Genomic DNA, 26,123 nt, shown 5'->3' with positions numbered 1-26,123 from the left:
GTATGTGCCAGAGGCTCTCTGTATATTTTTCTGATTTTCACAACAATTATGCATGGCAGTTATTATCTGTATTTTGTAAGTGAGGAGACCAAGGTTCAGAGAAGCCAGGAAACTGACTGTAGATGAGACAGCTTCTATTCAGTGGAGCCAAGATTTGAGCCCAGCATTGGCAGATTCAAAAGTCTGTGCTCTGTGTGTAGCATGCTGCTGATTGACTTTACGGTAATGTAGTTTAATCAAGGTGTTTCTGATTTCAAATAACTGAAATCAATTTGCACTAGCTTTAACAAAAATTTGTTATAAGGATGAGGAATGTCTTGAGGAGCTCAAAGATAGGAATGCAGGTGGCTTTTGGAAGGAACGGTAACTGAGAACAGGAAAACCACCATTCTCTTTCTCTGACTCTCATTTTACCTCCTCTCTTGCACACTGGCTTTATTGTTCTCTCTTTGGCTTTTTCTGGGGCTCATATAGATGATGGAATATAGCTGCTGCTTCAACCAAGCAGAGATTAGCTTTCCCTAAATCCCAATTCCAGATTTTTGGTAGAAAATTTGGCTCTGTTTCAGACAAACATGCATTCTGGGTCCAATCAGTTTTAGCCAAGGAAGCAGAATTACATCATCCAAACATGGCTGCCATGGAATTTGGAGGCACCGTCCTTTACTGGTAGGATGTCCGACTGTTGTCTTTTCTTATTCATCTGGTTTGACTACAGCCCATCCTGGGTACTCTAATTGTTACATAGAGATGTCTAAGAATTCCACGTCAGGTTTGACCTGTGATTATAGCTCTTTGAAGAGAAAACAAACTAGGACAGACTTGGCCAATATGTTGTCATGTCCGTGATTTTCTCCTTTTGAGATACATCATCAATGTCCCCCCCCAATCTTCTTATAGCTCAATTGCCTACACACACACACATTAAGTATTTGCTCAGAAGAGGCCGCCTGTGTCCTTGGACCTCAACTTTTGCCTTGGGTCATAGTAGCAGCAACTCCACTGACTCTCTCTCTCTTTTTTTTTTTTAAAAAAAAACTTTTATTTAAATGTGTTTTTTCAGAACCCATCAGCTCCAAGTCAAGTAGTTGTTTCAATCTAGTTGTGGAAGGCACAGCTCAGAGTGGCCCATGTGGGGATTGAACCGGCAACCTTGTTGTTAGGAGCACCATGCTCTAACCAACTGAGCTAACCAGCCGCCCCTCCACTGACTCTCTTTGCTCATATAAAGTGAAAAAGACCCTCCCTGTATCTGTTGTCCTTCCTGTCTCTTTATGATAATGTTGAGAGTCCTTTCCCCAAGAGCGTGTATCCAGAAGTGGGCCCAGTTACAGTTACTCTCGATGGGCATAATGGGAAGAATAAATTCATGTAGAGCTCTTAGGAACAAATGATGGTCACCAACTTCTTTCTCAGTTGAAGCAGCTTCTACAGAAGGAGGTCAAAATCTCAGCACCCAGTTATATACATGTACACTTTCTGTGTTCTCCTGTAGCTGAAAAGAGAAAGAAACTCAAGGAGAAAGACTTATGGTTACATTTATTTTTGTAGGTGACCCAAACTTACAAACATTTAGTGTTCCGAAAGTTTGTTCAATCGTTTAGAATGTGGAACTCATTTTACTATGGAAATAATATTATACTTGCTAGTTTAGGTTTCTAGCCAAACTGCAAATCATCATTCGGTCTACAACATAGCTGAAATGGTAATTATAATCTTGAAATTTCCTTGCCTTTAAAATTGGAGTCTGGACTCTTCTTGTCTTCTGTGGTTCTTTCCCCTAGATTAGCCTGCAGTAAATGAAGAATGAATTTTACAGCATTCCCTGTTTGTTTAGCTGAATCCCTATACCCATCTCCCTGGGGTGAGGCCCCATGACTGCACAGAAGTCCAGCGAGGTACCAGGAAGGTGTGTACTACCCTCCAGCCGCATGGAGGAATGTAATTGTAGCATGCCTTTGTGGGGCCCTTGCATATGTGGCTTTAGTCGATGACTTCGTCCCCCTTTCTGACTTGGACCCAGACAACTTTACATTCACAGCAAACAGATGAGCAAGGTTGAAACAGGATCTTGTACTAAAATAGCCTTTGAGTTACTCTCTTTGACTGGTCACTCTTCCCGGAAACGTGCCCCTTCCTTCTTGAGGAAGGCCAGTGCTGAGAACTAATGTGTTCAGACTTGTTGGACTCTCTTCCCAATGTGTGTTTTATATTTTTCTTTTTGGTCAAGATTAGGCTTTCGCTAAGAGAGGAATAGTGTCTAATTTGTTTTGGCATAACACCTGGCCGTTTGCCCTAAGTCGATGTTTAAAAATAGAATTAAAAGTTTTGTATCAACTTTCTATTTTTGTCCTTCTTCCAAAAAAGGTCCTGATGTGAAAACAAGGGGAGCTTGATTTCACCTATAAGTTTATTTTAGGAAGCAAGGGTGCTCTAGCAGAAAGTCACTTGACTTGGTTATTAGGTTCTAGGCCATGTTGTGCCAGTAACTGCCTGTTTGATCTCAGGAAAGACAGTTCATTTTTCAGTGTTCAGTTTTTCATCTGTAGAGGGGAATAATAAAACTTCAACTGAAAGGTTTTTGTGAGTATTCAATGAGGTGATGTTTGTGACAGCACTGAAATGAGGTAGCATTGCTATAGTAACGTGGTTTCGAATACTTTTCAGAGGTTAGAACTATCTTTCCTCTATAACGAAATAATTGATGAGCAAGGAGTAGTTCACTTAAAGATTTATTTATTGTAAACCTAGACTATTGTGCAATGCATTTTATTCAATCCTTGCTGAATAAGGGTAATAATATTCACGCCTTCGTCATTTCATCCTCCATTTGATTTTTTTATATTGTCACCTTTATTGTAATTCGTAAATACATCAGAACTAGATATCTTTGACAGAAGACACCTAGGTTCTCATGGGTCTCTCCTTTCTGTCCTTTCAGTGTTAATTTAATTAAGACAATTTTTCACCTCATAGGCATTCTCAAAGGGTCTTTGGGCCTCCTAGGTCCAAGGACAATACTGTCTTAATAGGGCTGCCCGTGCTCAGTGCCTTCTGCAATTCCTTATGTATTCTAGTGGGTCACTTGGCCAATGGAACATTCTAATACTCTGCTGGTGAAGGTTCTGTGCTACGCCCGAGAATTTACAGTTCTTTCCTCCTGTTGCCTTTTGATTTACTCTGAAGGGCAGTTACTTATCTTCCAAAAATAGTATTATCACTTTACCAACTCTCCCTGCCTAATAAAGGAGCCCAAAGCATTGTTAACTGCCAAGAAGTCATGTCACTCTTCTCTCTTCAAATGAAGTTATTTGGAATTTTGCATGAAAGCAAATGACAGGTTCGCAGAGCAGAAGCCTAACCCCCTTGGTTTGATTTTTTGGATGCAGTATAAAATGAAGCATAGCATAATCTGGGGCATGGTGTGGGATCACAGTGCCTCCATCCCACTCACATGAGGCATTTACTGTCATCATTCTTTTTGGTAAGAGGCATATATTATCAAAGGAACACCTCGAGCAATCTGAACTGTTGAACTGATAGAATCAGCACAAACTGGACAGCCGCCCACGCCAGTTTACAGCATTCTTTTGAAGATAATAGTATCTGAATTCTGCTTTCTTACCTCCAGTTTTTGTACCCATAGGTAGATACTGCAAAATCTATGTTGTCCAAGTTCCTATGGGAGTATGTGTAAAAATTGCAGGCTGAAAAGAATGGCATTTTTTTTTTTCCAGAATGTAAGTAACAACATGTAATAATTTCGGCCACTCTGAACAGTTTTGTCTCTTTGTCAAAAAGGATACTCTTTTGGATTGGTGATTTTCCAGATAACCACTGAGGAGGAGCCATCAGCCTATGTGTAGTGTGGGAAAGGAAGACAGGTGCTCGTAAGGATCCCTAATCCCTGTAGAATCGCCTAGGGACCTTGCAGCAGAGTTTCTATCCTTTGTTTTGATTTGTTCTCACTCTTAGCTGGGAAGGTGAATGAGTCCCTCCCCCTCACCGCATTTTTCAGGTCTCATATAACTGAACTAATGTTTAGCAGAGCAATTATAAATACTCCTTCTGTCTTTAGATAAAATCTGAACGTTTTAATTTGTCATTAATGAGCCTTGGGTTTAAGAAAGCACTGGATATTAATAATAATTAGGAATAAAGTTAGAGTTGACTTTCTCTGATTCTCTTTTGCTTTCATCATAGCTTGAAAAGGTTCATAAATGTGTAGTTGTAAAGTTTTTTCCTCCTTTTTAATACAATGTCTTGGTTGGAGAAATTTTGTTTTCTGCCACTGACAAAACTTACCTTTTATCCATCTCTCTACCTTTGCTCATGCAGTTCCTTTTGCTGAGCCTTCCTCCCTGTTGGCTTCACACAATTCTACCCGTTCAATGCTCCCTGTCCTGCAGGGTGGGGTTCACAACACTGCCTTCCTGGATCCGGTGGTACAGAATTGCTCTGACTTACTTTCATGTCTGTCTTTTCCTACACCACTTAAAATCTTATGTTTTATTTACCTTTGTATTCTCAGCACTGAATAAAGAACCTGGTAGATAACACGAGCTTAATGACTGTTTGCGGAATGAAGGAGTGAGTGCTGTAATAGGTAAGAGCATAAAGGAGGAAGACCAGAGGAGGCCATCTAAATGTATCATCGCAGAGAAAGAAAGTAGAAGGGGAGGTCCCAGAAAAGATATACCTTCAGTGACATTTTGGGGAATGAGCAGCTATTCGTCAGATGAATGGGGAAGAATGGCCTGGGCAAATGGGGAACCAGAGGAATTTATCAATGAGAAATTTGGATGCCTGAAAATAGTTTAGTATGGCTGGAACTTAGGTACAAAATAAAAAGGGAAGAAGATGAATCTAAAAAGGTAAGCAGGTTATATGTTGCTTTGAATTTTGTGCCAGTTAAAAAGTCACTTAGGTTATTAGCCAGAATAACCTCTGTGATATCCTGATTAAGTATATAATGCCAGGTGGGATTAGAGTTCATGAGGTCATTTGATTAGATTAGTTATTCAATTAATTTTTATGTAACAGTTATTTCAAAGTGAATATATGTGTATATTTTTCTGTGTTTAAAACAAAAAGTTTTCTGAAATCACAAACTGAAATCTTACAAGTTTTAGGGGATTCTTCTTTACAGGATCTAATTTAACCCTAAATGGTCTGCATCTTGAGTCAACTTTATAGCCAAATCTTTGTTTTAATGAGCCTTCCCTGATATATTAGTTACTAACCATTTAAAAATGTGATGCTTACAAAGAGTTTGTAATTAGATAAACTTAGATTCTTTTATAATGACTACTTTTGTGAAGATTGAAAAAGAGAATGTATGCAAAATGCTTAGTACAAAGTACTGTGCCTGGCATACAGTAGGGGCTCAAGAATATAATCTGTTTCTTCCTCAAACTCACCAAACCTGAGGAAGCTTCTGCTCTATCTCGATGAACTTTCAGGAGAAACTTTAAGAAAACAACATCCTGCCTCCACATGTATCTTTGCTGAGATGTCTGCTAATTCTTTTGTAAGAGTTAGGAATTTCCTTGGTGATTTTAAACAAGATTTCCTCTCTTAAATGTGATCATTGTATGAGTCTTAGGTCACAAGTCTGATCTGATTGGAGCACAGAATCTTCAAAGCCTGGGATTTGGTGGGACTAAATATTTTAGCAGTTACTTGCATTTAAAAATAGTTCTAGCCCCCTTTCATCTCAAGGTTTCAGTGAATCACATACTGAGGCACTGTTGACATGCAAGACAAATGCTTTTCTCTTGGATTTGTAGGTGGGCAGTAGGTTTGCCTCATGCAAAACAGGAACTGAGATGCCAGGTTGGAAAATGAAAACTTAAACTGGTGTGTGCTGAACACTATTTAGTAGTATTATATGGCTTTGATTTGTTTTGATTAAATTCCAAGATGATACAGTCATCGGGCGGTTAAAAATAATTAATTGCCTTGTTTTCTACTTAGAGGTATAATGGCTCCAGATTTGCAAGTTAGAATGCATGTTGCAGTGGGGCACTGAAACATGAGCATAGCAGCTTTAGGTGAACTTTAGGAGAGCACAGCAGGTTACCTGACCGCATCACCAAGACACCTTTCAGGGAACATACCTTTGGAGATGTGCAATTTTCCAAACCCCAATTACTGGAAATAATAGAATTGTTAAACTACTTGGCCAAAAACAAAGCAAAACTATAACAAATATAAAAAAATAGAGATTAAAAAAAAATCACGCTCCCTAAACATAATCCAATTAAATTAGAAATCAATATTAAAAATATGACCACAAAAACAACATCTTGGAAATTAAGAAACACTCTCTCACATAAACCTTTGATTAAAGAGCAAATCAAAGATAATGATAGGTTTTTTAGAAAGCAATAAAAGTTTATACCCAGATCTTTAGGGTATGGCATATACCCAAACCTTACTCAGAGGAAAATTTATAACAGTAAACATTTTATTTTTATTCATGAAGAAAAGACCATCAAACCACCTGCCCCTCCATGACAAGCAAATGATAAAATTCAAGTTGGAATTAATGGAATAGAAAAAAAAAGTAAAAAGACTAAATTAAACAAAAAAACTGGAAAAAGTAAAAATATACAAGATTAGGAATAAGGAAATAGGACAATAGAAACAGGAGAGTTGGAAAGAATTAAACAGCTATACATACAGACTAGGGGCAAACCTCTATAGAAACAAATTTGGAAATACGGAAGAAATGGACAATTTCGTAAGTAAAATATAAATTATCAATATTGACTCACGTAGGAAATTCAAACAGATCAATTACTATGGAAGTCCCAGTTTGTGCCTGTTGTTGTGTCCCATTTGACATTGGTTCTAGACTTTTTTCATTTTTAAGGAAGTATTATTTTAAAATGCACTAACATAAGATAGGATAGTAGTCTTTCCCTTTATAATATCAGGTTTTAGTATGTTCTCCTCTAATAGTGAGTTGCAAAAAGTGTTTTTACTTTAACACATGCTGAGTATAACCCTGTGTTTTTTTCCCCAGTTCTCTTCAAATACTAGTTAATATACACCTCTCTTTAAAGAACAGCATGCCAAACACTTGCTGATAAAATAAAATAAAATAAAATAAAATAAAATAAAATAAAATAAAATAAAATAAAATAAAATAAAATAAAATAAAATAAGGTGGTGGAGAAGTACTTGATGCTGCCAGTGGCTTGGTATTCCAGGCAGTTCTGTCATGGCCCCCACTGTGGCCTGCAACAAGCACAAAGCTGCCAGGCTGACTGTTGGAGAGGTCAGCTGGAAGAGTGGGAAGTCTGAATGCTCTTGGTACAGTAGTTTTGTCATTTTTGCATAGTGTGAATTTGTAGTTATTTTATCATTTAATAACTTTAAAATTTATTTTGGAATAATCTCCTTTGGCAGAAAATGAGCTAAAGAAGTATAAAGTTTAATAAAAAATTGAGTACTGAATTTCTATTTCTCGAGAAAGATGGTGATGAAAGTGTCACTCACACATCTACTGAAGCAGCATCAATATCTGTTTCAAAAGTTTGTAATTATTTTAAGAATACTTTGCCCAAAGACCATCATTTAACATATACAACTGCAGAATGTCATTACATTTCATTCAGTGACGCATGACTTTTCATTTAGATCAAATGACTCTTTAAATCTATTTCACCCATTTTCAATTTTAAGTTTTCATATATGTATATGAAAAGTGAAGTAGTAGCTGTTAATCTGTTGGCTCCATTAGCAGAAGAGAAATTAGCACATAGATTATCCTAGTTTTATATAAATATTACCAGATTCTCTAGATAGAAATTCAGTTGAATTTTTTTACCTGGATAGTTTAATTATTTTCATCAAATTCATGGAATCAAAGTAAAACTTTTATAACTATTATTCTACTGAAATTTAGATATTTAATATTATGAATTATATTTCAAATTTGTTTAAAAAGTTTATCATCAAAAATAAAACTGTTTTCTTTAAATAGCTTTATTGAGGTATTTTTTACATACCACGTATTTTACCCATTCAAGTGTTCAGTTGGAAGACTTGGTAAATTTATACAGTCATTCAACCATCACTACCATTCAGTTTTAGAACACTTCTATCACCCCCAAAAGTTATTTGTTGCCCCTTTGTGGTCAATCCCCACTTTTACGTCCAGCCCCAGGCAACCACTAAAAGTGACTGATTTCTTTCAAACAAACTGCAAGAGAAATAGAAATAATTGCCAAATTTTACAAATGTTTGTCTGCATACACTAAGTATAGTTGACCTATACTTTTGTGATGAAGCTGATGTTAAATATAAAAAGTCCTTCAGCATGCAGTATGTATTTTCTCTTTGCAGTCCATTATCCATCAGATTTTAGAAGTGCTTTGCATCTTTGAAGAGCTATTTTGTAAATCAGTGCATATTGATAGCAGTGACCATTTTTTGCAAAAGAGTCCTCTAAAATAAGTCAGACAGAGAAAGACAAATACCATATAATCTCACTTATATGTGGAATCTAAAGAAAAGAATAAATAAATGAACTAATCAGAAACAGTTTCAGAGACATAAAGGAAAAATTGAGGGTTGCTTGATGGGCGGGGTGGGGTGGAGATAAGGGGGAAGGTGAGGGGATTAGAAAGCACAGTCAGTAACCACAAAATTGCTATGGGGTTACAAAAATTAATTTGGGGAATGTAATCAATAATGTTGTAAAGATTTTGTAGGGTATCCGATGGACACTTGTCTCGTTAGGGAGACCACTTCAGGGAAGATGTAGGTGCCTGATCACTGCACTGTATACCTGAAGCTGAAGCTGAACAATAATGAATGTCAACTACAAGTTTATATGTGTGTGTGTGTGTGTGTGTGTGTGTGTGTGTGTGTGTGTGTATATATATATATATATATATATATACTATATATTATGGATATAGTTACAAGAAGTGGAGTGCAGCATTAGGAATAGAGACCGTGGAAATGTAATAATGGCTGTGTGCGATGTCAGAGGGGTAGTGGATGGGGGGAGGGGGGTTGACACAGTGTGAGGGATATAATGATAAATGTTTATTACATTGTTTTGTGCATCTGAAACTAATAAAAAAAAGGTTAATCAATATTACTAAAAAAAAAAAAAAGAAAAAAGAGTCCTCTAAATTTGGGTTGTATTTTGTTTGAAATCAAGTGGAAATTTTTAATGAAAGGATTCAGTTAATGGAGAAAGCAAAATATTCAGCTTTTGAAGTTTCATAAATTGCAGTTATGGAAAACAAAGCTTACAAACAGGAAGGCACTTGAACTTATAAGGTGTAGGAACTGAGCAAAATAATTAAGAATGTAAACACAGTATAAAGGATTTAAATTTGAAATTTTATAGTTGCACTTGAAACATCTGACTGATGGCAAGAATCTTTTGATGGAAATACTGTTTTTAATAGGATAAATTTGTATTTTCTACCAGAATTCAAAATGGATTGACTTTTAGGGGGCCTATGATTTCAAGGTATCTAACTGGTGAAATGGTAAAAACAATCATGAGTAGATAATTTATTTGATGAGTCTTTGTATAGATGTTTCTCAAAGAAAGGTATTACAAGCAAAAATAGTGTATTAAAATACTTTGGTTTAAATACTCATATATTTCAATATAAAATATACTTTATTTAGAATTAAGAATATACTGCATTTAGAATTTTCTCTGAGCTTGCTAAGTATATGAGCACTGAAGAGAGTGTATCTTCTCAGTTAGAAATATTATGGTCTACAGAAAAGAGTGAATCGAAGGGGTCAATAATTTCAAATTAACTATGAAATGTATATTTGAAGAAGATTGAAGGAATTTTTAAAAAATAAACTAAGATCATACTAAAAATATAAAAATAAAAATAGCAATGACTCAATATTAGTGACAAACTGATTAAAGTACTTGAATGTGTGCCAAGAATATTTTTTCTTGCCATGTTTTTAATATTAAGATAAATCAATATAAAGTTAAAAAAATTGCTTTAAAAAATGCAAACGTTTTATTTTTTAAAACGATTTTTAATTGAACTATTTTCTTAGTTCACCAAAATAATAAAACCAATTATTTTGTCAATGAATGTAAAATATAAAAATTACATGATTTTAATTGTTTATTAGCATCTTCTTTTGTTCTCAAAGTGTCCTGATTTGAATGAGAAATTTTATGGTCATCGTGTATTTAAGAGTCAGTTAATTGCAAATGTTATTTAAACTTTTGTAGATCACAGGAAAAAAATAAGTACCTCTTCAATTCACCTTATGAAGCCAGCATATCTTTAATATCAATATAAGACAAATATGATCAGGAAGGTATTGTCTATTCCAGGAATGAAAATTTTGTTGAATATCAGGAAGTCCATCTACCTAATCCATGGTATCAAAATTTAAAAGATAAGTAACATGATCACATCAGTACTTGCCAAGAAGCCATTTGATATAAAGTTCAGTACTATTCCTAATAAAACTCTGCAAAGAGGAGTAATAGCAGAAAATGACTTAGCTATAATAAAGACCATTTGTGAAAAGCTAACAACAAGCTTCATTATAAATGGTGTAATACTAAAACCAATTAAATAAGGATCTAGATTAGAGTGCCTATGACCAGCATTTTTATTTATCATTATCTTTAATGTTCTATAAAATGCAATAAGACAACAAATTATATTGCTGATATATATATATTGGAATAGAAGAGATAAAAAGATATCTTTCTTGTTGTTGCTGAAATGACTGTGTATATACACCCTCAAACATGAGACTAAATTAAAAAAAAATCCACTCTATAGAATTAATAAAATATTTGGGGAGATAGCTGGATGCTTGATAAATGTAAAATTGAAAGCTTTTTTTCAATTTAACCAAAGCAATAAACACTAAGAAATGAAGGAATTATTTCCTTAGATAATAAAACCATAAAAATATACATAATATATACATTTCCTGCAGTTCAAACATAGAATAGCAACATAGGTATTAAAAAACTGTATAAAATAATCATAAAGTTTTATATTGATAAAGAAATACCCTATTATACCCAAGGAAAGCATGATAAATAAGAATACTATAAAATCACTATAATCAAGATAGTATTGGCCTAGCAGTCATTAAATAGATCATTGGAACAGAGTAGATTCAGAAATAGATCATTCAGAATAGGTAATTGAACATACAAAAAACTTAGTATTTGACACGTTACACTCTAATTCAATGGAAAAATCCTGGGTTACTTAGTATATTGTTCTGTTATAGGTAGTTCCCTACCTAGATGAAATATATCATCATCATAAAATATAACTACTCACCATTTAAAGGTAGTTCCTTGGTGACTTAAAGACAAATTAAAAATAAAGCAATTAACATCTTAAACAAGACTGTCCAGGAAAGCACACAAGTACAATCTGAAGCTTGGGAAACCTTTTTAATCAAGAATGTAAACCCCAGGGTGTGGCTGGATGGCTCAGTTGGTTAGGGCGTGAGCTCTTTTTTCCCCCCCATTTTCTGCCCCTCCCCCCCACTCTGGTTCAAGCCGTTGTTTCTCAGTCTAGTTGTGTAGGACACAGCTCCCTGGCCCATGCTGGTATTAGGAGCCTTGCGCTGCCTCCTGGCTTGAGGCAGTTGGTCACCAGTCATTGGTCGGCTGTTCACAGCAGCTCTCACTGGCTCCTGGCTGCTCAAGCTGGCTGCTGGCCACTCATGGCAAAGGCGCGAGCTCTTAACAGGGTTGCTGGTTTGATTCCCACATGGGCCAGTTAGCTGCACCCTCCACAACTAGGTTGAAGACAATGAGCTGCTGCTGAGCTGCCAGAGGGGCGGCCGGATGGCTCATTTGGTTAGAGCGCAAGCTCTCAACAAGGTTGCTGGTTCAATTCCCACATGGGATGGTGGGCTGCGCCCCTGCAACTAAGATTGAAAACAGTGACTGGACTTAGAGCTGAGCTGTGCCCTCCACAACTAGATTAAAGGACAACAACTGATGGGTCCTGGAAAAACACACTGTTCCCCAATATTCCCCAATAAAAATTAAAAAAAAAAAAAAAAAAAAGAATGTAAACCCCAGAAACTATGTAAGAAAAGGAAGGGATATCTAATATGTACAATAAAAAAACATTTTATGGAAATAGTAACATAAAAATAAACCAGTAGACATCAGCTATGTGTGGAAAAAGTATTTGTAAAATATATTGTAGGCCAAGTGTTAATATTTATAATTTATAAAGAGCTCTTATAAATAGGAAAAATATAAACTATTCTGAAGCAAAATGGACAAAGAATACAAGTTCTGACAATTAAGTTTACGAACTTTGTTGCAACGATGTTGCTAACCTTTTTTTTTTTTATATCAGAGGGATTATTCATTATGAATTTGTACCAACTGGACAAACAGTTAACCAAGTTTACTATTTGGAAGTGCTCAAAGGGCTGAGTGAAAAAGTTAGACGAAATGACCTGAACTTTTCGCCAACAATTCATGGCTCTTCCATCACGATGATATACCAGCTTACATGGCACTGTCTGGGAAGGAGGTTGTAGCCAGTGAACAAATAACTGTATTGGAACACGCTCCCTACTCACCTGATCTGGCCCCCAATGGCTTCTGTCTTTCCTCGAAGATAAAGGAAATATTGAAAGGAAGACATGTTGATGACATTCAGGACCTCAAGGGTAATATGATGACAGCTCTGATGGCCATTCTAGAAAAAGAGTTCCAAAATTGCTTTGAAGGGTGGACTAGGCACTGGCATCCGTACATAGCTCCCCAAGGGGAGTACTTCAAAGGTGACCATAATGATATTCAGCAATGAGGTATATAGCACTTATTCTAGGATGAGTTCGTGAACTTAATTATCATACCTCATATGAATAGACAATTCACAGAGCTAAGATAAATGGTGTGTGTGTGTGTGTGTGTTAGCATACACCAGCATAATCAAGAACACTGAGAAAAATGCTTAGAAGATACCATATGCTGTTAACTTTGGTACATGGGTGAGTGAGGGGCCACTGTGAGTAGAAAGTGAAAAATTATGTTACTGTTCTCACAGACTACTCAGGGAGATAGACGTATAGAGTGCTGCATAGGTACCAGAGCTGAAGCATAAAGAAAGAGCTGAATTAGAGGAGAAAGGAAAGTCCTGTGTATCTGAGTAGAGAGGACTCTGGGCAGGAACTTATTTTCTTCAGTACTGGCCATATGAGATCATTAATTACTTGCAGCTAGTGACACAGTGACTTCCATGAGAAGTAGAGTTGTGAGGGTCAGGCATAGTATGAGTTTAAAGGTTATTGTGAGGCCCTTGGAAAAAGGCACTTTGCAAAGACGTATCACAAGGCTGCAATTACTGCTTATTTAAGTGGATCTTCATATATTTAATCTTCTTATGATTCCCCTCCAGGGCCCAAGGGCAATGAGAAGGTTCCACCTAAGGAACACTGCTTTGTAAGGGATCTCTCTGAGGTCCCATTTTGTTGGTGATGCAAGCATTGCTGCACAGAGTCTATGGTTTTTGCTACAGTGGTCAATACCTAGCCAGTCCCTGTGGTGCTCCTTGTGGGTGCCATCCTGTGGCATGTGCTGTGGGGAGTGATACTGAACCAAACCCTCTGGAGACATTCTGAAGAGGATATGCAGGACTTCAGATGAAAGTGGTAGATGTGGGAGGGAAATAGACTTTCCCTATGAAGGTGTATTTTGTTTTTCTCTTGTAGAGTGCCGAATAGGGTCCCTCTCTTTCAAGGTACCTGCTTTTCCCCATCCAACATTCATCTCGCCCTGGGTTCCATGCCCTTAATTTTGGTTTCTTTGATCTGTTGCAGATGATAGTGTTTGTTGGTTCTCTCTGGCTCTTGGCTTCACTGGGGACTCAATGATTCACTATTCTGCAGGAAGAGGGATGAGAAGGGTGGAAGGGAGAACGCAGGAAAAGAAGGGAATCAGCCATCCATGATATAGAGAAAACAAGTTTTTAATGGGCCTTTAAACTAAAGTTCCACTGGAAAATTAACATTCCCACCTATGAGTAATTTGGTCCCTGTATAGTGGTATCTTAATTTGAAGAATGAAGTTCCTCATAATTTAAGCCAGGAAATAGTTTGACTTTTATTTCAGCTGAGTCCTTTGTATCCTGTAGAGTATGGATGTACAGCACAGAGTCCTTCGTGTCCTATAAGCCAATTAATGCATTGTCTGGGATGATGACTTATGAGAACATTGTTTGGGGGGATTTTTTTTTTCCACTGGTTGATACACAGGAATTTGGAGGAGATGGTAATAATATTAGTAGAAGAGTTAATGCAAACTTTGCAAACATAAGGATTCTCAGTATTATTTCATCTGACTTTCTAGTGGAGAATCTTAATTCAGGGCTAATGTAGTCATTCTTTCCAGAGTTAGGTGATGAACAGAGTGCTGAATTCCATTTTCTCATCGGGCCCGTAACCCCAGCTTGCTACCGTGTTTCCCCGAAAATAAGACCAGATGTTATATTAATTTTTGCTCCAAAAGACGCATTAGGGCTTATGTTCAGGGGATGTCATCCTGAAAAATCATGCTAGGGCTTATTTTCCGGTTAGGTCGTATTTTCAGGGAAACATAGTAGTGGTGGTATATTTCGGACATTAAGAGTCTTGAACAACTGAATCCTTTGGAGTCTTGCTCTCTTGTTCAGCTCTCTATCTTGGATCGTGGTGGGTTCTCATGTGGCATAATGGCAATGGCAGTTTGAGATTACAGCCAAGCGCTGCTTAATGATGGGGATTCATTCTGAGGATGGGTCTTTAGGCAATTTAGTGGTTGGGCAAGCATCATAGAGTGCACTTACACAAATCTAGATGGTACAGCCTACTGCACACCCAAGCTATATGGTGTAGCCTATTGCTCCCAGGCTACAAGCCTGTACAGCATGTTACTGTTAAAAAACAACAGTAGATTAAATCAAGCACAAGAGACAATGATACAATCAAGAGATGCGATAAACACCAGAGGTATGCAGCTGCTGTCTGCGTAACGTGGCACACTCTCTTACAGCAAACTTTTTTTTTTAATAAGCAAAAAGAGTATACTCTAAAGTAACAATAAGAAGTATAGCATAGTAAATACATAAACCAATATCATAGTCGTTTATTGTTATTATCCAGTACTATGTATTGTGCATATTGTACGTGTTATACTTTTATACAAGTGGCAGTGCAGTAGGTTTGTTTACACCAGCATCATCACAAATGTGAGAAACGTGTTGCTCTATGATGTTACAATGGCCACGGTGTCACAAGGTGGTAGGAATATTTCAGCTCCATTATAATCTGATGAGACCACTGTCACACATGCGATCTGTTGTTGACCTAAAAGTTTTACGCAGCTCATGCCCATATTCTGGTCAGGTTTTTCTTGTTGGGGCCCAGCTGGTTTTGACTTGTTCTGTGAAATGTTGAGATGCTCTTGTATGTATGAAACAGAACCAAATGACATGCCCCAGCTTTTTGAAAACTTTTGTTCTCAAGTCTGAGGTAACTGGATGATCATTTCTGGGTCATATTTTGACATTTCAGTAGTTTGACTTCCATCCCAGCCTAAGCATATCTGGCATAGTTTCTATCACATTATTTTATAATGTTCTTAGTCTCATTGTGTCTTACTCTTAGTTCTATACTCAACACCCTCAATAAAAGTTGAATTAAATGTATAAGATGAGCACCATTAGATGCAATAGAAAAAACGCAAATGAAATTGTGGCTGTTTGGAAATGAGAAATCACCATATTGTCAGTGGCAGAACGCCATGACCCTTGCCTTAAATCTTTTCCTGTGGAGAAAGAATTGCACCTATTGCAGAAGCTGGTTTCCCAATACTTGCGTTCTTTCATCTGATTTTTTCAAACTGAACAAATCATTAAAAAAAATTTAATGTTTTAACACAAGATATAACTAAGATGTTACGTCTAAGGTATGTGTTACTAACTTACATATTAAGGTAGATTAGAAGAATAATTTCAATAACACAGGAATGAGTCTTGATGTTTATTTATAATAAAGATAGTTATTTTCCAAAGAAGAAATTCCACTTGTTGATTCTTATGTAGGACTACAATGCATTTTATAGTATATATCTATTAACTATTATATATTACATACTATTGCATATATTATTATATAAGTATCTTACACATAAATATCTAGTAATCTAGTAATTTTATTTCTACATGGTTTTGCCTCATATGCACGGAAAACTAAGTATGCTTTGGATTTATTTTGGTTTTGCTTTATATAACTTTAGGTATATTAGAAGTTAATACAATTCCTACAGTTTGGATTACTTACCATTCATGTCAAGATTTTGTTTGCCTTTGCTTTAGGAAGGTCTGTAATTCTGATTAGGAACTGATTCTCTATTATGATGAAGGTCAACATGACTGCAATCTCTGGTGAACAATTTGTAGTATTATGTCTATTTTTGCTAAAAAGATAGAAAACACTTTTGTAGATTATAGTGGCTGGATTTTACTTCTCAGTCTGAGGTATCAAATGTTACATTTATTTTTGCAGTCTAAAAGAAGCAGCTCCTTCTTAGGTTTACTTGAGGATTCCTCTTTTATTTACCCTTTAAATACTGGTGTTCCTTTGGGTTCTCTTTTCGGATTCCTTTCTTCTCGCTTTCCTTTTGCCTTTCTTCTTAGATGAGTAACCCCGACTGAGCTCCTATTGTGACAGGGCCATGCTGTATAGTGAGCAGGTTGTGTACTGCACAGTTCCAGCAGTAACAGTCACTGCCCCACCCCCAAGACTCAGATAGTGCCCCATCCCCAAGACTCAGGTAGTGCCACTCAGGCCCTGTGCTAGCTCCTTCACAACCTCTCATTTGCCCTCACAACATCCTATGAGATGAAGATCATCATTCCTATTTTATAGATGAGAAAACTGAGTTTCGAGTATGTTAAAACTTGTTTAAACTTACATAATAGCGAGTGGGTGATAGAGTTTGTATGGGTCCAAAGCCTCTGATTCTCTCAACAGTCTGCCACCTATTGTGGATAATCTCAGCTCTTGGTCATCTGATCTATGGTACCGTGTTTCCCCGAAAATAAGACCTAGCCGGACAATCAGCTCTAATTCGTCTTTTGGAGTAAAAATTAACGTAAGACCCGGTCTTATTTTACTATAATATAAGACCGGGTCTTTGTAACATGATATGATATGATATATGATATGATACAATATAATATACTACCGGGTCTTACTTAATAAAAAGTGTAGCATAGTAAATACATAAACCAATAACATAGTCGTTTATTGTCATTATCCAGTAGTATGTATTGTGCATATCGTACGTGTTATACTTTTATACGACTGGCAGTGAAGTAGGCTTGTTTACACCAGCATCATCACAAATGTGAGGAACGTGTTGCTCCAAAAGACGCATTAGAGCTGACTGTCTGGCTAGGTCTTATTTTTGGGGAAACACAGTAATTCCTAAAAGACTTTCCACCCCAAATCTCTCTCTGTTGCCAGCCTGCTAGACAAATATTCCTGTATATCCCACAGGCACCTCAGATTCTGCGGGATTAAAATGGAATCACCATCGTTTTCTTTACGACTTTATTCCCAGTCTAAGTTAGTGGCACCAACAGCCTGGGCTCTTCTCTCTCCCTTATCCCCTACATCCAATCAGATAGCCAGTCCTAACAATTCTGTTTCTGAAATCTCTCTCCATTTGTTCCCTTCTTTTTCATGCCAGTTGTCACTACTGTTAATTCAGACCCTCCTGCTTGTATTCTGAATGCATCCACTCTGTCTGAATTATGATAAGTCACCTAAAGTCTCCCATTTCTAGGTCTTGCACTGACTGTTCCTCTGACTGTTTCACCTTTTTCCACCTTCCCCAACTGGCTACTTAAAGACTCAGATTTAAGTCGCTTTCCAGGGATGCCTTCCTTGATTCTTTTCATCAACCTCTTTCCTTCAGTTAAATGATTTTTCTCCGTGATCCTGTGGCATATCATGTGTAAGTCTATCATATCACTCATCATAGGACCCTGAGAACTGATTTGCTTGTCTGACTCCTTCCCTGGCCTGAGAGCTTTTCGAGGATAGGGATCACATCCAACTTATCTTTGTCTTCCTAACATCTAGCAGCTTTTCTGGGAGGAGATCACTACATGACTGAAGGAATGAATGAATGCGCACAGTGGACTCGTTAGGCAGATCTGAAAGAACTGGTCACATGGTACTATAGTGTTTTACGTGTTTATTTAGTCCTACTAAAATTTGAGTGCAATTTTTATAAACTTGCATGGTTGAAAATAATGCCGATGTTTTTAAATTATACAATATATATTTTTCTTTCCCCCTGCCATTTACAACAACAGGCAGCATGATTATTGCTTAACCCATGTTTTCATTCATATTGGCAGCAGCTTCTTCCCTTATCCTGTTGATAAGAGATTATAACTCAATTGCATGGTAATTTAAAAAGTGCACTCTGTGTTGAACTTTGGGTTAAGGTGCCAAACTTTTGTATCAACACTAATGAATAAACTAACCCCTTAGAAGGTGCTTTGTTTATCTTTCCTTTTTCCTGTCCATCATCAGTGGTCACTACACCAAGAAAATACCTTGAGGTTGATTATCTTAGAATCTCAGCTACTGCTAAATTTGAAGTTAGACATCTGGGGTGGTTTTCATTCACATCTAATTTTTCATCTAATACAGATTTAGGTCTCATTCCAGCTCTGTCCTATCTGGCTTTAGCCAACTACTTAAATCTCCCTAGACATCAGTTTCCTCATCTTTAAAATTAAGCATTTGGACTAAACTAGCTAGGAGAACTTTCAAACTCAAATATCCTCTGATTCTATTACTTTGGGTCCCCACTGTGAGTTCTCTTACTCTCTTACCTCTCTTGTCCGTCTTCCCTTCCTCCCCCACCTGCCTGTCCTACCAACATAGACATAGATACCCTATCTGCATTCTTCAGTCCTTGGCTTTGACCCGAAGGTTTTCTTCTACACGGAGAGCTGAGGAGCAGTTTGCTTGTGTGCTGTTCCTTCACTGGCACACTCGTATCTTCCACAAAAGGTTTGTGAGTCCCTTCCTTTTAAAGAGCACATTCCTGATTGCAGTTGCAAAAGTAGAGTGAGGTTGCAGAGTGAGCACAGAAAGATTCTTGTATTAGAGTAAGGCCATTTCTAAATTGCAACAGATTTGGAACTGTGATTGTGACCTCTGGGGGGTGTAGGGAGTGAGGAGGTATATACTCTGTTGTCAGTATCACACAGATGAAGTATCTAAGGTTTGGAGGGGAAGGCACATCATGGTCCCCCAAAGCTTCCAGATGACTTTGTTATATTTTCTTTAATTGAGAGTAGAACCTGCTAGGTTCCTAAGTGTTCCCCACATAATTTGTTGACAGAACACTTCAAGTAAATCATCATTTCATAAAGGTTTACCTGTATTTTTATGACATAAACTAAGACTCTCCTGATTTTATTTGCCTGTCTTCTAATTTTATCACTAGGCACAAAAGAATAAGTCAGGTACAAGGTGTTTTTGATGAGATGTGCATGGGAAGTGTTTCTATAAAACAGTTTTTCTGGCAAGGTGGAAGACATGTCTGGGCTGTTGGAAGTAGAAGGAAAAAATTTAAAGAGCTGGGAAGGAGGGAGACAAAAGTGCCCTGGGAGGACATGTGCAGAGAAGCACGTGTGTCAAGAGGTGACCTGTGCCTGTCTGGGCAGAATGAAGGGCACTAGGGGCTGCCCTGGATTTCTGCAGCAGCCGTCCCACAAGGACAAGAGAGAGGTCCTGTCAAGGGGAGTCAGCGCAGGACTGAATTGCTCCGGAGCTCTGACGCCCGGTTCCGGCAGGGTTAAGACCATCACCTGCAGTTAAAAGTGCGACCCAAATGGGAAGTAGGAAGTGCCGCGCCTGAGCTTCCTGTATAAATAAACACGCGGCTCCCGGCGCTGCAGCTGGCGAGCTGCGTCCTAAGCTCTGCAAGGATCCGGGGCACCGCCGCAGCTTCCCAAGGCAGGAGGCGGGTGGTATAGTTCCTCCTCCTCCTCCCGCCCAATAGGTGTGGGAGCCGGAGTGCTGTTAAAATCCAGCAGAGTGCAAAACTGTCAGTCGCAGAGTACCGAGGAAGAGGGAATGAAACAGCTCCTCCTCCTCGGAGTGGGAGCGCGCGCGGGAGGCTGTTGAGAAGCCCGGCGCCGGCGGCCCCAGGCGGCCGGAGGAACGTAGCTCTCTGGCCAGGTAGGTTTAGCGAGCGTTTTAAACGCTGCAGGCACTGCGAGGCGGGAGTAGTGTTGGACTAAGAAAAGAAGGAAAAGGATAGGAAACGGATACCACGGTTTTTAGCTTTATTTTCTACCTCTAGTGCTTCAACCATACAGAACTGAATTCATTCTGAATGTCTTAAACACCTGTTAACTTTTAAAAATAGATGTCTTTGTAAAGGTAAAAAGAAACTAGTTTCATTTCTACTAAAACACTCTACAGAATGTATTGTAAAATTCAAGGTTGAATCAAACCTCCCAGTGTCTTAAGGGGAGACGGAAAGTTGGCATAACCTCAGATGTTTACCTTCTGTTTCTTGGAAATGCACAGCAATGTGTTGACATACATAGATATGAATAAGATGCTATATTATCCATGAGATCTTGGCCATACATTATACTGATGATTTTGTCAGGTAATTGCCGATAGCAGTGAAACTCTGATCTTATACTGCTATCGTCAAATTTAAGTTAAAATGAAACTGATCCCTGCTGTTTCAGCACAGAAAAGGTATTCTGAGCTTACCGCTTCCAGGGTACCTTTTACTTTTCTTATTCGTTTCAGGGATTCTGCTCTAAGTCTAGTCCTGATACATATACTTCTCACCTTCAGGTTTCTCTGAAGGTGAAATGAATTCTCCTTTCTGGGAAAGTGTTCTCTGTCTCCATGCTTCCACTACAGCCTCTCACTTTATTTCTTCCTGCCCCACGTGTATCTTATCAAAACATTAGCTGGGGCTCCCAGTTAGGACTATCCAGTGTTCTTCTAACTTGGCATTTCTGGATGTTTATTTGAACATTGCCAGGTATGAATTAAATAAAAATGTATCTAACATTTTTGAAGCCGCGCATTGAAGTTGTCTAAGCAGAAGCAAAGTAATGAACTTTGAGATGACTCAGTTTTTAGGGTGTGGGTAAGAGGCAGAAGGAACCCAGCCAGTCTTCACAGAGGTGCTGGCTAATTAAAGTATCTGGCTGCTACAGCTTTCACTGAGATGAGCCTCTTGATTCCTGTTCTTCTTCACATCTAATTACTCTGCTGGTTCCTTCTCCTTACTCTGTCCTCCCTTCCCAGTCCTAGTCCATTTCTGGGGTTCCTTAAGTATTTCTGAAACTATCTGGGGAGAAAAAGAAAGATAGCTATAGCAGATCCACAGAGCCACTTGGAGAGAATTGTATTAGGAAATCCAAGGTCTCATTTCCCCCCAACTCCTGCCTTACTCTTACACACCTGTGACTGGTGTCATATTCTTTGTGGTGGGCATAAACTGAGCAAAATAGAAAAGAAAAAAAACTAATTGAAACTGTAAATATGTATAGAGAATATAAAAACGATGTTGAGTCTCAGAAGCAGATTGCTTGGCTTTTTATTTAAAACAAACAAACAAAAACAAAAACCCAACCAAAAAACCCCCAAACCAATCACTCTAGATAACTTGCTTCTACACAACTGTGCTGGAAGTGAGCTTTGAGTGTGGTCAAACATTGTCCATTTACCCAGAGTTTTACAAATATTTATAGTCGTCTATGCCAAATATCTTTGTGTTGAGCCCCAAGAACATTCTCAGCATTCAAAGTCCCATTGTCATGAATGGTTTCAGTTCATTGGCAATTAAAGGCAGCCAGGCTTCCAAACTCGGTCAGTTTAAGACATGTCTTTCTTTCTTTTAAAAAAAAATAATAATTAGTTTTTGGGACTCCCAGATTATGAACCAAGTTTTCAGAGTCAAACTCAATAGCAGAGAGAAAAGTTATGCTCTACCTAGAAAGAAAAAGAGTATTTTATCTATATAGCAAGACAATTTAGCTTCTTGGAAACTCTCTTTTCAATATATAAATACATTTAATCTGAGAAAGTATATTTAAATTTTCCTTTTTGAAAAGTAGTTTCAGTATTTTCGATATGTAGAAACGTTTACAAGGACGTCAGAATCATTTCTCTGTAATGTTTCTGCTCATTCTGGCTTGTGTGTGGCCCCTGGCCTTGCTAACGACATTACTTTCTTGTTAAGTGAGGCTCTTAGTGTTTGAAATAGCCAGTTTGAGGTAGAGGTCAGGAATCATGCTGAACCCAGATGTTGATGGAGGAACAAAGTCCAAACAGTTTTGGGACTAAACTTACTTTATGCAACTGATTATTTTGGATATGGGAAAGGGGCCAAACTGCCTCACAAGTCACACTTTCCACTTTGAGCTGTGCGGAATAGGTATCTGCAGCAGCTTCTCCTGAGTACTAAGATTTTTTTTTTTTCAGGGATGCCTGATTTAATTTACAGAAGTTCCTTAGCTACAGCAAATTATCAATATTTTCAGCATTTGAACTGGTGGAAGTGAACATACTAGATGAGAACCAGGCCTTTACTATTTCCCTCTTCTGTGTACAGTCAGAGAAGTTATCCACTGTAGTATTGAGTGATTATTGTTTGCCAGGTATACGCTAGGTGCTGAGGATATAAAGATGTGTAAGACGTGGGTGAACTCTGTCCCCTGAAGGAATTCACATAAGCTTGGAAGTGACTTTGAACTAGAGTGGTAGTTCTTAATTCATGTTGTTTTTCTGAGCGAGAAAAATACTTTGATGTTTGTCGTCTTGACCATGGTTTCCCTGATGTCACCTGAGCATTCAGTAACTTGAAGAGTCATAACAGCATCTAAGTTAATTTTTTAAATTATTTTAATTTTAATTTGTTTTTTCACCTTTGATGTATGTGGGAGGTCTTATACTAATGTTTTATTTTTATTAACTTTGGCATTTGGTATTTACTTGGTCAGTGAGTACTTCTAAACCCAGTGCATACTGTAGTAGTTATTAAAAAATGGAAGACAATACATTAAAGAGAATTAAAGTGACAAATGCTTTTGCAACGTGGAATGAGAATCTTCTCATCCATGATCGATCCCTTCCTTGAATTGAAAACACAACAACCTAAGTGAAATGCACTTCTCTCACACATATTCATAGTGGGAGATACTTCTGATCACATGGCTTGTAGTATCTATTAAAGAACATAGTTGGAAAGCCATGTCTCATTGGTTTCTAATTCTTCTGCAGTCATGAGTTTGAGTCCCAGACCTTTAGTCAACTGGTTCTTTATCTTTCTTGGGAAGATAGTACAGGACATCTCATTTCTCTCTTTGCTGGACTTGTGGCTGAACCCACAAACTGTCCTGTGTGTGATTACATGAAACTATCTCTTGACAACATCCTCAGCTAGCTTCCTCTTTATAAGTGGGGACTGGGCTTAATCACCTCTACAGCCCTAGCGCTTAACATCTGTGGAATTCAGTTCTTTGGGGGTTGACTTTGTTTCCTGCATTATTGGTTCCTTAAGAAATTGATATGGCAAAGATGTGCAAAAATACACACCATGCACCTTACGTGTAGAATGGAGGAGATTCCTCTCCCAAAGTGGTTTTAAATTTACATCTAATGAAAATTTCTATATGCAACTTTTAACTTTTGCAGGAGAGGGTAATAGTCACGCATGCCTTTATTCATTGGGAGAAAAAATTTTGATTTAGATATTCGTGTAGTTTCCTGGTAATGTCATGATCCAAGAAATCAGCCTTTCTCTTGCTCAATGGACTTCTCTGAAATAACACTCCTCCTTGATCTGTTAATTACATCATTGTCTGACCTACCTTTAGGTGGTGTTCCTTCCTGCTTCTGAGTTCTGTGTTATGCTAGGCAGGAGGTAGAAAATTACTCAGGAGGGCTGAAAATTATGAGAGTTAAGGGAACCATTGATTAAAAAAGGGGTGGGCAGGGCACATGGTGGTGTAAAGGAGGGAGCTACCATGATGAATGTAAAATTACACTGTCAAAAATATTGTTGAGCTGTTATTCTCATATTCAGCCCTACCTTTGATAAATTTTTATTGTTAGGAAAGCTGGGAATGGATTTCCTCATCTTGGGCCTTATCCTGTAGGGGTAATGAGAACGTGGAAAGAAGACAAGAAAAAAGAAATGTGATTTTTAGAAAAAGGGTCAGCATTTTGCCAGTGTTAAAACTTGACATCCCAGATCCTCTGTACTCGTAGGGTTTAGAGTTACCTTATGACAATGTCATGTGCTTTGTTGGCCATAGTCCCATATCTCTTTCCATATACTTTGCCTATATATTTTGTAGGAAAAAAAATTAAAATTGGATCTTATTATTCTCCCCATAAAAAAATTGTAACTGTATGAGGGGACAGATATGTTAACCAACCTTATTATGGTAATCATTTCACAAAATATGTATATTAAATCATTAGGTTGCATACTTTAAATTTACCCAATGTTATGTATCAATTATATGTCAATACAGCTGGAAAAAAATTAGATCTTATTAAAATAGTTGTAACAGAATTTATTCATTTCTAATAACAAAGAGTCTGTTTAGAAAATAGTTCTTGCTAATACTTATCCTAATGGAGTGTCTGCCCTTTTCATCCACAAAACAAGTTAATAGAGATTTAGTTGCATATCAGTTCCATTTTTAGAAGATAATGGTCTTCAAATTACTTAGTTAAAATCTTATTAAAATCTTGGAAACTGATGAGATAAAGATGTTAAAACTAAGGAATTATACAGACTGAAGTATGTTTTCGTTTGACTTCCTCTGAATAAGCTTTGAAAAAGCGGGAAGAGAACAAAATTTCCCTTTTATCACGAGACACAGTGATAAACAGTGTTTTACAACAATGCTACTACCTCACAAAGCCTGCGTAAGTAAAGATTTGCTTCCATCATATCTTCGAATTAAGTATTTCTTGGGTTTGTTTATTTTAGAGAATAGTTTCTAATCATTTTACTATTTTTAAATAATGACGAAGTGTCCTATGTCTGATGCCATGTATCTACTCATTGGCCTTGAGCATTGTTCTTTTAAAATGTAATTAAATAGATATAAAATATACTTGAGTAATTGCATTTCTCAGATTACTAGTGAGGCTGCCTATGTCCCCATTTGTTCTTTCTTAGGACACATATGAAAACTGTTTCTGATGTTATTGGGTGTGCACTGGTTCATCTAGTCCCTCAGTGACCAGAGTGGGTCACAGATAAAAGCGGGGAATAGAACCACAACAGTGGCCAGTATGGAGGTTTGCTGTAAGTCCTGGCTTCACTTGACACCAATACTACCCATGACCCTTGCTGCTCTACCAGCCAGCTGGTCTACCTTCCGGTCCAGACTGTATTTAGGAGAGAACTTCAGTAAATGGCTAATGGCTGATGATGGTCAACACTTTACTAGACTCTGCACTGGAGTCACTAATAGCTTTTGTTAAGAACATGAGTGAGCAGCTAAATAAATCACTGTATTAGGCTGAGGTGCCAAGGTCACCACAAGGCAAGTTTTCAGATTGTGTTGAGTGGAAGCTGGTTGCCTGGCTTGCCATTCTTAATTGGTATTGGGAGAGCTTTCTTAACAAGGCAGGGACTTTTGAATGCTATTTCTTTCTGCTCTGCTAGAATATTGGCTTCCTGAGACTATCTCTCCAGTATACAAGGCAACAACTTAGCCCTACCTTTCCACCACCTACCTTTTGTGAAAGCCCTTACCTTTGTTAGCTCCCTCTCGGTCGTACATTCAAATCTTTTATTCCAGTTACCTCACAGGGATGACTCAGTGTCTTGCATGGGCATGTAAACATTTTGAGAATATTCATGTGTCTCCTCTTCTGTTTTGTCCCTGTGCCTTGAGTAACTCTTAGACTTTTATGGCATAACTTGGAGCTAAGACCTCAGCACAGGTCAACTGGATTTTTACGTACATTAATATTCTGTTTTACCAGTAATATTCAACTGACTCCTTTCGGTAGCTTTTTATTTGTCTTAGTGTCTGTAATCC

The 26,123-nt window shown here is 37.6% G+C and overlaps 1 protein-coding gene across 5 annotated transcripts in view; it reads left to right on the top strand.

The window, feature by feature from the left end:
• The window catches only part of RNF144B (ring finger protein 144B), a 168,817-nt gene that overhangs the window by 72,521 nt on the left and 70,173 nt on the right, over nt 1–26,123 (top strand). The window contains exon 1 of one of the 5 annotated variants that reach the window (XM_019734275.2): nt 19,949–20,262. The exons of 3 other annotated variants lie outside the window; for them this stretch is intronic. The gene's annotated coding sequence lies outside the window, so the exon portion shown is untranslated. Of the gene's footprint in view, nt 1–19,948; nt 20,263–26,123 lie in introns of those variants that run through there. One more of the 5 variants, XM_074335177.1, reaches the window with a different exon arrangement.

Source organism: Rhinolophus sinicus, linkage group LG06, assembly GCF_036562045.2.
Source record: "Rhinolophus sinicus isolate RSC01 linkage group LG06, ASM3656204v1, whole genome shotgun sequence".
Classification (NCBI taxonomy): Eukaryota; Metazoa; Chordata; class Mammalia; order Chiroptera; family Rhinolophidae; genus Rhinolophus; species Rhinolophus sinicus.
Note: the sequence above shows the minus strand (reverse complement) of the source record. Positions and strands in the feature narration are given on the sequence as shown.